Source organism: Phyllobates terribilis, unplaced genomic scaffold (assembly GCF_046119375.1).
Source record: "Phyllobates terribilis strain yellow unplaced genomic scaffold, ASM4611937v1 Scaffold_5__5_contigs__length_657084704, whole genome shotgun sequence".
NCBI lineage: Eukaryota > Metazoa > Chordata > Amphibia > Anura > Dendrobatidae > Phyllobates > Phyllobates terribilis.
In genome coordinates, this window is record NW_027362765.1 from 149,571,349 (window position 1) to 149,577,578 (window position 6,230).

The window sequence follows — 6,230 nt, forward strand, 5'->3', positions numbered from 1 at the left end:
AGATCCATGATGGTCAGGTACTTAGCCCCGGCCATCCGATCGAGCAGGTCATCGATGCGTGGTATGGGGAACGCATCGGTGGCCGTTACAGCGTTGAGCCCCCGGTAGTCCACGCAGAACCGTGTAGTTCGGTCCTTCTTTGGTACGAGGACTACAGGCGAGGCCCACGCGCTGCTGGATGCCTGGATCACCCCCAGCTTCAGCATCTCGTCTATCTCTTGGCGCATGTTTCCCTGCACCTCGAAAGAGACCCGATATGCTGAACGCCGGATCGGCGGGTGATCGCGAGTGTCCACGTCGTGGACAGCCATCTCAGTCCTTCCGGGCAGGCTGCTGAACAGCCCCCGGAAGGGGTGCAGGGTGGTCCCCAGCTGGGACCGTTGGTCCTCCGTGAGCTGGTGGCCAACCCCCACATCCTCGATGGACCCACCCGCCTTGGCTTGGGTGAGCAGATCCAGGAGGGTTTCTACCTCTCCTTCCTCGGGAAGGTTGCACACTGGGTGGGCAGTCGCTTCCCGCTCATGATGAGCCTTCATCATGTTCACGTGGAAGGCCTTCCTCCTTCCACGGGCGTGATCCAGGGTGACCAGATAGGTGACGGCATTGAGTTTCTGGTGCACGAAGTAGGGACCTTCCCAGGCTGCCTGAAGCTTGTTCTGTGGTACGGGGACCAGTACCCACACCTTTTGACCCACCTGGTAGGTCCTCTCACAAGCATTCTGGTCGTACCACCGCTTCTGGTCGGCCTGGGCCTGGGCCATATTGTCCTGCACCAGCTTTGCCAAGGCCATCATCCTGTCCCGGTGGCGCACGACATACTCGATGACCGACACCTCGGGGGTGGCCAAATCCCCTTCCCATGCTTCCTTCACCAGAGCCAGGGGGCCCCGTACCCGTCGCCCGTACAGGAGCTCAAAGGGGGAGAACCCCGTTGAGGCCTGCGGAACCTCCCGGTAAGCAAATAGGAGGTGTGGGAGGTAACGCTCCCAGTCTCTCCCGTGGGAGTCGACCAACATCTTAAGCATCTGCTTTAAGGTGCCATTGAACCGCTCACACAGGCCATTAGTCTGTGGGTGATACGGGCTGGCCACCAGATGTTGCACCTGCATTTGCTTACAGAGGGACTCCATCAGCCGCGACATGAACTGGGTCCCTCGGTCGGTGAGCATTTCTTGGGGGAAACCCACTCTGGAGAAGATCTCCAGTAAGGCGGTAGCCACCTTGTCGGCCCGAATGGACGACAAAGCTACCGCTTCCGGGTACCGGGTGGCATAGTCCACTACCGTGAGTATGAAGCATTTCCCGGAGTGGCTGGGAGTGGACAGAGGTCCAATAAGATCCACAGCAACCCTCGAGAAAGGCTCTTCGATGATTGGCAGAGTGACCAGTGGGGCTTTGGGGCGCGGCCCCGCCTTCCCCACCCTCTGACAGGTGTCACACGAACGGCAGTAGGCACCCACCGCGGCTCCCATCCCAGGCCAGTAGAAATGCTGAGCTATCCTGGCCTTGGTTTTAGCGATCCCTAGGTGTCCGGCCATCGGAATCTCGTGTGCGATCCGCAACAATTCCGCCCTGAACGGATAGGGTACCACTAACTGTCGGTCCCTGGGCCACGCCTCCGGTGAACCCTGCTGGACCGTTACCCGGTACAGCCGTCCCTGGTCCCAGACCACCCGCTCCCAGTCTGACTCCATGGGAGGCTGTGCCGCCTGTTCCTTGAGAGCTTTCAGGCTGTCGTCTGCTTCCAACGCAGCCTGAAATTCCTGACTTGATGTGGCCAGAATCGACGAAACTGCCACATCCTCTGTCAGCCCCTCCGGGCATGTCACCTGGCCGCTGTCTGACCCGGCAGACACTTGGTCAGAAGTGGGGAAGCCGTCGGACCTCTGCAAGGCTCCTTGGGCTCCGGCGCTCCCACTCCTGGTGACAGCGGCTATGACCGCTGTGACCGTGGGTAGTGCCTGCTTCCCCTCTGTTTCTGACCAAGCCGCCCGATCAGGCAGGCTTCCTAGGCCTTTGGACATCTCGGATGTGGGGAACTCCTGCCCTGGGGTCTTACCTGGCGGCTCCTCTCTTGGGACACCCCCACCTCCCATGGCCTGTTCCTCCCCCTGCAGTGGGCCTATACTCAGCAGCCTGGATACCCCTGGGAGCCCTACACTGCCGGTAGCTGCCCCCCTCTCCATCCCTGAGCTTCCCTCTACAGAATCCTGCCCGCCCCCTCCCTCACCGGAGGACAAGAGGTCACGGCACGCCGGCTGAGCACCTCTGCGGGCATCCCCACACTCCCCACCTGCTTTCACTAACCCTGTTTGTGTTGTGTCTGTGCAGGTGTTACCCTCAGGTTTCACTCCCTCCTCCTCAGCAGGACACACACTACATACAACATGGTTGGCATTAGCAGCAGACAAATCAATACACTCTTGGGGGGCCGAACTTGGGGGTTCAGAGGGTACATACTGCGATACTAGACGCCCCAAGTCGGTCCCTAATAAAACATTTGCGGGAATATTTGGCGTTACTCCCACCTCCCGCATCCCCCTTCCGGCACCCCAGTCCAAATACACCATGGCAACGGGAAGTGCCGGCTCCACGCCTCCAACCCCGGAGACGGAAAGAGTCTTTCCTGGTACCAAGTCCTGGGGGGACACCACCTCAGGCCGTACCAGTGTTCGTTCAGCGCCCGTGTCCCGCAGTCCCATGACCGCAGAACGGCCTATGGTGACGGGTTGGATGTTGTCCAGGGACCTACCACCACCCCCTCCCACACACAAAACATTGGGCGCTCTCTGGGACTGGGATGGGGTCTTTTGGCGCTGGGGACACTCAGCCCTAAAGTGTCCTGGTTTGTTGCATAGATGACAACGTCTTACGTCTGGTCCTTGCCTGGAGAGGGCAACAGGGGGATACACCCCTTGTGTTCTAGGGGCCGGGGAAACAGGGGCATGACTGGGCTTACCCCCTCTCCAGGTGCTGCTGGCAGACTTCTTCAGCTCAGGCGCCCTGTTATTGGCATACTCGTCTGCCAGGGCGGCTGTAGCAGAAGCCCCTGTTGGTTTTCGGTCACGGAGGAACTGTCGGAGGTCCTCTGGGCAGTTCCACAAGAACTGCTCCGTGACGAACAGTTCCTGGACCTCCTGGCGGGTAGTAAGCGCTAGACCCGAGGTCCAGTGCTCTGCGGCTCTCAACAGCGCCCGCATATGATCGGTCCAGGTGTCCTTGGGGCCACGCAGCAGGCTCCGGAACTTCTGGCGGTACGACTCGGGAGTGAGGTTGTACTGCCGGATCAGGGCCCGCTTGATGCAGTCGTAGTTCTGTACCTCCCCGGCAGGTAAGTCCCCCAAGGCATCCAGGGACTTACCCCTCAAACGGGGGGTCAGGTATCTGGCCCACTGATCCCGGGCCAGATGGTGCTGAAGACAGGTCCGTTCAAATGCCACCAGAAAGGAGTCCAGGTCCCCATCCTTCTCCAGTAGAGGGAAGTCCTCAGCTCGGACTTTGGACGACTTGGTCTCCTGATGGGTTGGTTGCTCTAGCGGAAGCCCCCGCTGGGCCAGGTCCAGTTGGTGCTGGCGCTCCGCAGCTCGCTCTGCACGCTCCGCAGCCTCCCGGCGCTCTGCAGCTTCACGCTCCGCAGCCTCCCGGCGCTCCGCAGCTTCGCGCTCCTCCTCCGCTGCCTTCTCTGATGCTGCCAGGAGGGTTTTGTAGACGGCATCGCCATGAGACTGGAGACTTGCCATAGCCGCTTGTAAAAGGGCTTGTGATCTGGACAGGCTGGGCTGGGTAGGTGGTGGGCAGCCCACTGCGGGACCGTATACTGGGGACTGGCTCCCTGAGGTGCCCGGGCTGGACTCCTCCTCGCCATGAGTAACAATGTCCTCCCCTCCTGCCACACGGACCGTAGCATTAGCCTCCTGCAGGGTCTTGCTCCTGGTGCCGTCTGCCATCTTGGTAACCGACACCGCTGCAACCCTGAGTTTGCACACACCTTGTTATACTTTTAGCCTGACCGTCTAACGTTGGGCTGACCTTAAGACTCCAGCAGTGGAAGTTACCACTGGCAGTCTTTAGTGCCTGGGAGTAGGGGTCCCACAACACTATTATTCTGCAATCCCACCGCTCTGCCACCAATGTGATGAAAGCCGGCCGGTGGGTGCAGCTCTCTGGCGCCCCCTTACCTCTCAGGTCAGTCAAGGTACTGCACCTAGAGAAAGTAGTGCCAGGTAGCTGCAACCAGCGCAGGGAACACGGTAGTGTGTTATCCCTTCAACGTCACTAAACCGTAACGTCACTACACAGCACAACTCGCTAGCGCCCTCTTAGCCTCAGGTCAGTCAAGGAACTGCACCTAGGATAAGCGGTCGCCAGAGAGACTGTCCTGTAACCTACTGGGTATCGGGGCCCTCTGTAGTGAGGGTGGTATATATATCTTCCTTGGCCGCGCCAGGAATATATATATCTGAACCTCCGACCGTCACTACCAGCCTTCCCCAATCCCCAGTTGGTATGCTGCCACCAGTCCCTATTTTAGATATACGCCCAGTCCGTGAATGGGCCTATATCGGGTCAGGAACCAACCCTGGGTAGCGTTTTTGGCTTGAGCCGAGCTCACACGGACGTGCGTTCGTTATGCAGAATAAAAGGCAGGCCCACAATTACTTGAGGTAATTGATTATAATAATACACTAGATACACGATATACAACTAAATATACACAGGTATAAGGTCAGGCTAAACTATACAACAATGGAATACAACACACAGAATCACCACAGCATATCAGTTACCGGTTTCTTGATTTTCTTGTGACGCAGGGAGAGGATTCTGCGGTCGCAGGCACGGTTCTTTGTTACAGGCTGAGGCCTACCACCGCATGGTCAAACTGCTCCTCCCCTTGGTGGCCTCAGCTGGTGCTCAGATGTTCAGCGCACCACTCTTGGGTCAAGACTGACTTGTCTCTTGTCTGTCCTGCTATCTTACCTGCCCCGTCCCGCCCACTGCTGGTGAGGTCAGCTGGCTCAGTCTCCACCCTCAGGTCTAACTTCGATCAGAAGCCCAAATTCTATGGAACCCAATAACTTCTTCTGGGATGGTCTCATGATACCCCCAGGGGTTCCCATGGATTCGGGCCGCCGTAACCGACCTTTTGATATCAATTATGATACCATACGGTCCTCAGGAATGGCTCAGCGCTATATCTTGGCTTCCAGAGCACGTACAAACGTCTACCGCGGAGGCTTGTGTGCGCAATGGCTCCGGGACGCCGTGATATTTTTTTATTGGCCCATCCCATGCAACATGCGTGTACTTTTCATGTTTCTATATCTTATGCCTCCATGCTTGTGACAGACAAAGAAACTAGTCCTATGGGACAAATGGTCAGGTACAGATAGACGAAGCACCCCCCCCTGCTGGCTGTGTTTCCTCTCGAAGTCTTTGAAGCTCCTAGCATTCAAGTGTTAAGTAGGCTTCTTATCTTACAGGAGCCTGGATGGGGGGAAACTATCTAGCTGACGTTTTAACAGAAGGTCCCAAGGGTGGGGGCTGCTGAAGTGTGGCCATCCCTGGATATGATTTATCATTACCAAGATGGCGGCTACAGGTTCATCACATACTGTATACCAGGAAGGGGCCCAGGATGAGGGACATATATACCAGGAAGGAGCCCAGGATGAGGGATATATATACCAGGTTGAGAGACATATATACCAGGAAGGAGCCCAGGATGAGGGACATATATACCAGGATGGGGGACAAATATACCATAATGGGGCATATATACCAGGAAGGAACACAGGATGGGGGGCATATATACCAGGATGGGAAATATATATACAAGGAAGGGGCCCAGGATACAGGACATAACACAATGGGTGACATGGAAGTGGGAAGGGGATACATGGAAGTGGCCCATTATGGGGAACATATATACCAGGAAGGGGAACATGATAGGGGACATATATAGCAGGAAAGAGCCCAGGATGGGGGACATACATACCTGGAAGGGGCCCAGGATGGGGGACATTACTACATAATGGTGTCAACATATATCTCCTTATTGGATTTAGAAAACTACAAGGGCCCATACATCTGACCAACGTGTGGGGGGTACAAGGTCAAATTTTTACACCGGATCCCATAGGACTCCAGTTACGCCACTGAATAGACATGAATAGATGTTCTCCGTTGACACGACAGTATCTAATATTGAGCATATTGATGTAGGAACC